This window comes from Alligator sinensis, unplaced genomic scaffold (genome assembly GCF_000455745.1).
Source record: "Alligator sinensis unplaced genomic scaffold, ASM45574v1 scaffold1213_1, whole genome shotgun sequence".
In the NCBI taxonomy this organism is placed as follows: domain Eukaryota; kingdom Metazoa; phylum Chordata; order Crocodylia; family Alligatoridae; genus Alligator; species Alligator sinensis.
The window spans coordinates 340,761-349,772 of NW_005842401.1; the positions used below are offsets into that span (position 1 = coordinate 340,761).

The window sequence follows — 9,012 nt, forward strand, 5'->3', positions numbered from 1 at the left end:
AATAACAGAGGCAGGGGTTTCCTATTACAGTGTTCACTATTAGTCAATGTGAGACTTAAATGGGCACAGCTATCATCTTTTTCAGATATGAAAAAGGCAATGAGTCAAAATCACCATCATTATAGGACTGGAGTCTATACAAGTAAAATCTGACTGGGCAACTTAGGACTGTTTATGGTGCAATAAACTGTGTGAAATGTCCTATACCGCCATAAGTGTTTGGGGGATTACTGCATTAACTCAACATTGACAATAATTACTCTTTATTATCTTATATAAAACAAATTTTAGGCAAAACCTTGCATGTGTGTGTGCGTGGACTCCCATTCCCCCCCCCCCCCCTTTGTTTTATGAGCCTGCTGGAACAAAAATCACAAGGCCCAAACCAGATTTCCTTTATCCACTCAATTAATATCTTTTTGCCTTTACTTTTGCCAGCTCTTTATTTAATTGTTAACTATTTCAGAATTGTGTATTAAATGTGAAATCTGGTATCATGAAAAGTCACTCTACCAACCTAATGAATTCCTTTTGTTTCAGAGTTCATAAATTAGCAGTCATAACAATACAATGGGTTTGTTGATCATTCAGTTTTCATAGAAGGCAACAGTCAGTCATCATATTTAGAAATCTGAAAGTTACATTGCAATTCCAATTTTCCTACATACACATTATTAAATGGGAAAAAAAGACCAGTGCTTTAGTGAGATTGTAAATAACCATAATTGCAATGCAGAAGCACATACAGTCTCTGACCTCTGCTCTCATATCCATAAACTTTGTCTGCTTATGATGACAAATGCCTCAGGGGCTGTTCTATTTGGGACAAACACTAGCTACATGGCAATTTGAGCTGTTTCTTATTCATGTTACTTATTGATTTTTCTTAGATATGAATGGTGTGATTAGAAGGCTGTCTTCCCTGTCTTATGCTAGCAATCAAACAGGACTAGCATATTAAAGTGACTTAAGAATGGTCACTTATTACTCTGTACTGAATTGTGCAAGCACTTCAAAGAATGGAATCATTTAAACATTTCTATTTCTAAAAGCTTTACTGAGGCAACTAAAAGAATTTTAACTAACCTACCAACTTTCACCTGACAAAATACTATCCCCAGCTCTGCAAATGAGTTTTTCCCTTTTACATACTCTTCATTAAAATCTTCAGCTGGTGTAAATCAGTGTAATTCAATCTGAAGTCAAAGCTTTTAAGTCAAAGGAGCAATGTCAGCTGTCAATGTGCCCCTATGTTTAGCCCTCCTCTGTGCAGTCCTTGCAACAAGAGATGAACTGCCCCTTTGGAATTTGTCTGCCCTCTTTTTTAGGCTTTATCCACAAATGCAACATCACGTGTTCCCAAACAATTCACCAAGGTCTAAAGCTGAACGTTGTCTGCTCACAGGGAAGTTCCACCGAGCTCTAACATCACACTTTGGACCCTAATAAATGTAGTGAGTTACTTACACCCCATTGTTAAAATTGATAAGCTTCAATGTTGTCTTGATGATTAGCACAGCTAGTACTAACTAGCACCAATAATAAAAAAATAGCATAGCACCCCCCCCCCCACACACACACACAGTTGTACCTGAGCTACCACTGGGTTTACCTATAATTAGAATAGGATGTGTGTATTGGCTACAGGTAGCAAGTGGTGAATATCGACTGTTTTGGCTTTCTCTGTACATATGTCACACATCATAATAATTCACCACATCTCACTTATGTCAGAAGATGGAAATGGACTTAAAACAAGACAGTAAAGTATAAAAGAGATTTTTAACCTGCTCTTTGTAAAACTTTAGTGATAATCTAAACATTCTAATATTAAACCTAATTAACATATTTTTAAAAGTAATAATACGGCTTTATCTTAAGGCTGAGGAACATATGTAAAACAAAATATCCAATGCAAAATTTGAAAGTGAGGCAAAAGCACATACTTTTAAAACTGTTCTAAAATAAGCCATATCCTTTTTTTAAAATGGTTAATTAAATTTAGTACCAATTCCAAGAAGAGACTTTTCACTCCCAGACTGATTGAAAGCATGACCTCTACAATTGCCATTAGTCTGAGTCTCCAGTAGGACTCAGTTTAGCTACCCCAGTAGAGATAGTTGAACTTTACATTTTCAGAAACCAATCACAGACTTCTACTACTGGAGCTAAAGAGTGGATTAGCAGGGTAGCAGTAGTTATCCTCTATGTATCTGGTCTCCTCTGTGCTTGCTAGACTAGAAGGTGATGTCCAAGTGTTATGCTACTTCAGTGAATTTTGATTTGTGCACCTTGATTGTTTGAGATACCTCTTTTTATCCAATCACAGTGCTTTATCCAAAAGCAAGAAATGTTGAAGGGAATTCCTGAACTAATCTCTTTTGAAGGTGACCTCATATCTCTCTCTCTGTCTAGTGGTAGCAAGCTAAACTGGGCTGTGACTTAACAAAATTCAGGGATAATTCAGGCAGTGCAGTCAGTGACAGAATGCTAAATGTTTTTTCTTTAGCACTATAAAGGAAAACTATTTCTTTGAACTCAGCAAAGACCTTGCAGGGCAGGGGGATTATTTGAACCAATTTTCAGCAAACTCTTATTAAACCATTCAGCATATTGGAGGAACACTGCAGATCTCTTGGATGTAAATTACGGATTGTTCCTCCCAGTCAACCAAAGGACACAGACAAGGTTCTCAAAGTATTTATGTGTCTAGTGGTACTTGAGGCTGTGGCAAACACTTAGTCAATAAGAGCAAACATCAATAGCAATAAAATAAGCTTGTCTTTCCTTTTCCTGCAAAGTCAATGGAATCTGTCTTGTGTGATTTACTTGTCCATTTTTGCAGGTAAAATGGTCCCAGAGCTAGAACAATTCTGTTTGATTGGCATATTTTACAACTATTTAAAAGCTTGCCAATAAACCTATCCATCTTGAGCCATCAAACGTGGTGTCATCTTAATGTTTTCATATTTACCACACCTGAATGAACTTCATGCGATTCAGGCAATGGCCTTGGTGACTATCACCATAATCTCTTTACTGGAAAGTTCACCTGGCAAATTTAGACTCCATTAAAAGCAATCTAATATTAAATACACCATATTTTTCAGGCTAATCAGGGAAAGCTGAACAATCTTCACAGAGATCTTTCTTACCTGCAATGTCATTTCAGAGTGACTTGCAATTAAATTACTTACTGCTGAACTGATTCCAAGGTAGAATGAAACATTGATGTCTGATTTCAATACATAACTAGCTGAATGCTGTAAGCTGTGCCCAAACTGGTTTGAATTCTGATACTAAAAGGTTCATTTAAGATTCTGTTTGAATCTCATAAAGATTTAAGCTGAATCTTATGTTATTCTAACCTGTTCACCCAGCCCCAGTAAATACCTATATATTGTACGTTAGAATTTAGCTATGAAAGCCCACATAAGAGAGTTTGTCAAGTACAGACCTAAGTAACTAAACAGACTTTTGTAGTAATTGTTCTGTATCCTAAACATTCCTTCAGGGTCCCAAATAGTTCTGTGAGTTAAAGTAAGAGATGTGCAAAAAGCATTTTTTTTTTGTAAAGAAAGCATTAGAATGAGAAGTGATGAGATTAAATAAAGAAAGAATGATAGCTGTAAACACAAAATAACAGTGCTAAAAATATTTTTTTTAAAACAAAAACCCAGAAATGAGGGCCAATTAAAAGAAATAAAAGAAGCCAAGAATTATATGAGTCAGAAGAGTAAGAAGTGGGGGGAATACAGTGATTCACACTCTATCAACATGATTGATTGATTTACATACCCATTATAGATATTTAAAAGGGATTTTGCGCACCCCAATTGATGCATATTGACACCAATTTCTTCATACTTTTTCTATTAAGATCATTCCTCTGTAACGGTACTGATCATTACATTGAGGAGCTGAAAAGGAAGAAGTAATTGGTTTTGTCTTTGTCCTTTTCCAGAAGCACAACTGGGCAGTTCTTTGTCTGGTTGCCCCCTTCCCTTAGTTATGCTACTGTTCTTTTCTGCCCTCCATGTTCTACAAGTATTTTTTGAGGTGAGATGGCCCAGGTTGACAAATTCTGTTGGTCTGTGATGTGCAAAGCTGTCCTCAGCATTTTCAGGTTGGCCTCAAAGGCTGCGTATACACAAGATGCTTTACTGCGCAATAGCATAGTGTACTGCACAGTGTGCATGTGCGTCTACATGTTTACATGCTTACTGTGCAATAAACCTCACTAATTACAGGTAAATTTGCTACCTGAAAATGCAAGTAGCAAATTTACTTGTGATTAGTTACTGAGCAGTAGTGCTTCTGTAGATGCCTGATTATGAGCAAATCTGCTCCCAATCAGCAAGCCACCAGCAGGCAGGAAATTGCTCCCTGCCCCTGAGAGCTGCTTGCTGTTGGGGTGGGCTCCACCACTGGAGCCCAGAAAGAGATTATGTCCCCCTGCCCCAGCAGCAGGGAGCTCCAAGCCCCCCTACTCCAAGATTGTGATCCTTTTTTCTCAGGATCTCCCAGTCCCAATTTTGCCACTGCGATCAGGGAGCAGGGGGCTGGGAGGTCTTCATGTCCCAGCACTGGCCCTGAGACTGTGAAGCCAAAACTGGGAGTTTCCTACTGGTGCAGACTGGTGGGAGCTCTCCAGCCTGTTCTCCACCCAGCTCCATGGTCATAGAGCCAAGCAGGGAACAGGCTCTCTAGCCCCCGCCCCATGATTGGGGAGTAGGGGCTGGGAACTGTCCTGTTTCTTTGCTGGGTGATCAGCAGAGGGATTTAGTGATGGGCAATAGCAGCCTGGGTACCATGGAAACTGAGGTGGGGGTTTCAATCCATTCATCCACCCTCCTCGCGCTCAAGCACAGGCTGGGCAAACCCCAAACCAGAACTAAGACATACAGCCTCCCTCCACTGGATTGGCTCCAAGGTGGATCTCAATCCCCTCCCCCAACCAAATAGCGAATGCCTATTTCTGGGAAGCACCATGAGTTACAACAGGGAGCTCATGTCTGTCAGCAACCTCAGTTTTACATGTGGTACAAAATAGGACCTGAGTTCAGGTTTACAAAGGTCAAAGTCAAATTCACTAAGGTCCCAATTCACTAAAGTATTCAGGCATTTTGCTTATGTCCATCCCCACGTAAAAAATTATTGGAACATAGTTTATAATAGGCCAACTATTCACATGTTTACAATACCTTACTGAAATGAAGCTAATTTTGTGTATCAACTAGCCATTATGACTGTGCAAAGCTTCGGTTGCTGATTCAATTTGGTGGAGATTCGGCCCAATTTGGTGGCTGAATCTCCAAATTTGAACCAAATCAGGATACCCTTTAATCTCTCCGAATCGAATCAGAACCCTCCAAATCGATTTGGAGCGATTTGGACCAATTCGACAATTCAGACATAAACACAGCCTTAAATGTTTTTTGTACATACCTCAGGGTACCAGGTGGCTTGTGAATGCTGCAATGGCAAGGCAGATGGAGTGTCCCACAGGAGCTCAGGGGGTCCCCAGAGTGCTCAGCAGCAGACCCAGAAGTGGACCAGAAGCACTTCCGGTCCACTTCTGAGTTCACCGCCAAGCTGGGGGGCGGGGGCGGGAGAGGGGGGGGGCCTGCGCACCTGTGGGATGCTCCATCCACCCCACCATTGTATCATTCACAAGCCATGCCTGGTACTTTGAGGTATGTAGAAAAAACATTTAAAGCTGTGTCTATGGTCGAATCACTGATTCTCTGAATCAGTATCAAATCTTCAGATTTGGATTCGGCCAAATTGAATCGGGGACAGTAATCTGAATCAACAAATCGAATCACTGTCCTCGATTCGGGCCGAATCCAAATTGAATATGGCCCATTTTGCACTCCCCTACTAGCCATGTATGTTGTACGGGTTTCTTTATGAGAATGCTGTTTAATAGAGATGAGAATGAGAATGAGAATAATAATTTAATTATTACTAACATAGCAGGATGTTTGCACACTAAGTTATAACAAGGTTGTGTGTAACAATAACAGTCTATTTACATATCAAAAATAATGTGTCATCACGATGGTTTTGCATACAGATGCTCTTCTGAACCAAAGAATAGAAAAGAAAGGTTATATTTTGCATCCATGATAACCCATTTATATAGAACTGGGTTCTGGAAATGTTATATTTAATAATATGTAACCTCAAGCCATTTTTGTAAAATTATTCCAGCATCAATTCCATTTGCTACAGATAATTCTGTCCAGGGCTTCCAGGTATCACCATATCAGCAAGATAACAATGATGCACAAAACTTCCATCCATTCCTTTTGCAAAGTAACTCTAGATATAGACTAGGTTTCAGACAAATGCATTGTGCTAATACTTTTGCTTTTCCTTATATTATTATTGGCAGTAAGCTACAACCCAGAATTGTCATCTGACATTATTTGCTGATTTATCTATGACAGATTTAATTTGTTAGCAAAAACCATTTTGCCATCTGCCTGCCAGCTTTGCATATGAATTCTGAGAAGTCTCAAAGTCAGTTGCAACTTGTTTAGTTTGTAGCTAGGTATGGGCTGCTACTTGCAATTAATCACTATGTACTAAAAATTCCTAGCAGAGCAGCCAATTTAAAAATACATATGCAAAGTATTCCACTGGAGACTGCATTCTGACACAGTTCAGTCTCTGATTTTTGTTCCTCTTGAACCAAGTTATAATCCAATGTAAATTGAGATGTCAACCTATTGTATGACTTTTACATTGGACTTCAGGAAATAATGAAGATCCAGGATTTATATATATATAATCTTTCCCCTTCATCCACAGCCAAATTTCAAACTTTTCATGTTTTTAAAAAATTCTGCTAAGGACCTTCTAAATCTAATGCCTGCTTTTGTACTTCTACATTTCAGTTGCATCTGGAACTCAGAAGTGATACCAGCAGAGAGATTGGTAGGACAGCTCACATGACTTGAGTACTGTCATGCATGGGTATAATCCAAGTGTAGGCAAAGTCTGGCCCACAGGCCAGATCAAGCCTGCAGTGGACTCCATTTCCCAGCAGCCCCTGCCTAGGTCACTGGAGCCAGTTTCCATGGAGACCCCAGTAGCAGTGGGTGCTGGACAGCACAGGGCCAGAGTTTTCATGGAGACTAGCCCCAGAAGCACTGGTAGGGCATGTGGCTGGGTGGGAAGCTGCTCTGGGGCCAGGGCTGGGATCTTGCACTGGTGACAATGTGGTGCAGAGCCACAGCAGAGCTACAATCCACTGCCTGTGCGCCCTGGGCAGAGGCATCAACCACAAGATGATTAAGTTCAGGATCCTGAGGAAAGGAAGGATGGGGAGCAGCAGAGTAATGACCCTGGACTTCAAAAAAGGAGAGTTGGACTCACTCAGGAAACTGATGGGCAGGATCCCCTGGGAGGCCAGTCTAAGTTGGGGAGGAGTCCAGGAGAGCTGGCTGTATTTTAAAGAAACCTTACTGAGGACAGAGGAATGAACCATCCCACTGTGCAGGAAGACTAGCAAGCATGACAGAAACCAGCTTGGTTTAGCAGGGAACTCTTTAGTGAGCTTAAAAAAAAAAGGAAGCTTAAAAGAATCAGAAACTTGGACAAATGACTAGGGAAGAGTATAGGAGTATAAGAGCAGTGGTGCTCAAGAGTATAAGAGCACCACTGCTCAAGTATTGCTCAAGCATGCAGGGATGAAATCAGGAAGGCCAAAGTGCAATTGGCATTGCAGCTAGCAAGGGATATGAAGGGTAAAAAAAAGGGCACATCCACATGAGTGTGCACATGCATTTTGCAACACTTCAAAGGCTTTTGAGGTGCTACAAAATGCACCCACATATGTGATTTGGTTCTCTGCAATGAATATTTGCAGCACAGAGCCAAAATTTAGCTACTGGGAATCCTGGTACCAAAAAAAGCACACTGAAAACAGTGGCACAGGGTACAAGGCAACAGCATGTGCCACCCAAAACCAGAGCCTGGCCAGCCAGAGCCAAACTGCAGCTGTCAGCCAGGCTCCACATGCCCAGATCACTGCTGCTGCAGCCCTGGGAGGCCCCCAGGACCCAAAGTAAGGCTGCTGGGGCTAGCTCAGGTGCTGACCCCAATGTCACCTACGCCACCCAGAGCAATTTGCCCTGTGCCAGAGCATGCATGCAGAGGCGTTCCTTAGGGACAACTAGCAGTGGCACAAATGTGTGTTGCTGCTGTTTGTCCCCAGGGAAACACACATGCATGATCATCTGAATAGACCCAAGGATTTCTATAAGTATGTCAGCAACAAGAGGAAAACCAGGGAAAGTGTGGGTCCCTTAATGATTGGGGGTGGCAACCTAGTAAGTGGGAAAAAATTAATTACTCAATGCCTTTTTACCTCAGTTTTCACAGCTTGCTACTTGCTGGTGCAAGAGATCCCAGGATCCTGATCCCAGGCTCCCCCTTCATTGGCAATAGGGTGTAATTGGGATCTGATCCCCAATCCCACAGTTGCACCCACTACCATGTACATGTGGCTTGGCAGGAGGTGGAATCGTTGGGATCACAGATAAAATCCCATTGTGCCTTTAATTGAATTATCAGTGGCCTAACAGAGGACACACAGGCTAGGTACAGACAGTCAAAAAGCCCAAGGCTGAATCGATTCAGTCTTTGCAGGTTAGTCTAAACTGCACAGATTAAATTGAAACAGAAGTGAACAGACATTTACCTTTGATTCAGGAAATGAAGCTATATGCCTACAGTGGCTCAGGCCAGATGCTTGAAAGTGCTAGAGTAGAGCTCTGTGGCGGTGTGTTCACTTCCTCTTCCTGGTACCCCCAAGGTCTCTGGGATTTGTAGTCCAAACTTCCAGCAGCAGGACTCTGCAAGGTTACTAATCGCTTCCTTTTCCTGCTTCCAGGTGCCTCTGGGATTTGTAGTCTACTGTTGTAGTCAGTAGTAAGTTTGATCTGGGGAGGGGTGTTTAACCCCCATCCCTGGCCCCAGGCTCCAGCTGGGGTTTGACTG

The 9,012-nt window shown here is 41.6% G+C and overlaps 1 long non-coding RNA gene across 2 annotated transcripts in view; it reads right to left on the reverse strand.

Moving 5' to 3' along the window:
- LOC112551281 overlaps nucleotides 1–8,791 on the reverse strand; it is a 190,577-nt gene extending 181,786 nt beyond the window's left edge. For both annotated transcript variants that reach the window (XR_003095551.1, XR_003095550.1), the window contains exon 1: nucleotides 8,714–8,791. This is a non-coding gene — a long non-coding RNA (uncharacterized LOC112551281). The remainder of the gene's footprint in view (nucleotides 1–8,713) is intronic.
- Between the last annotated feature and the right edge of the window lie 221 nt (nucleotides 8,792–9,012).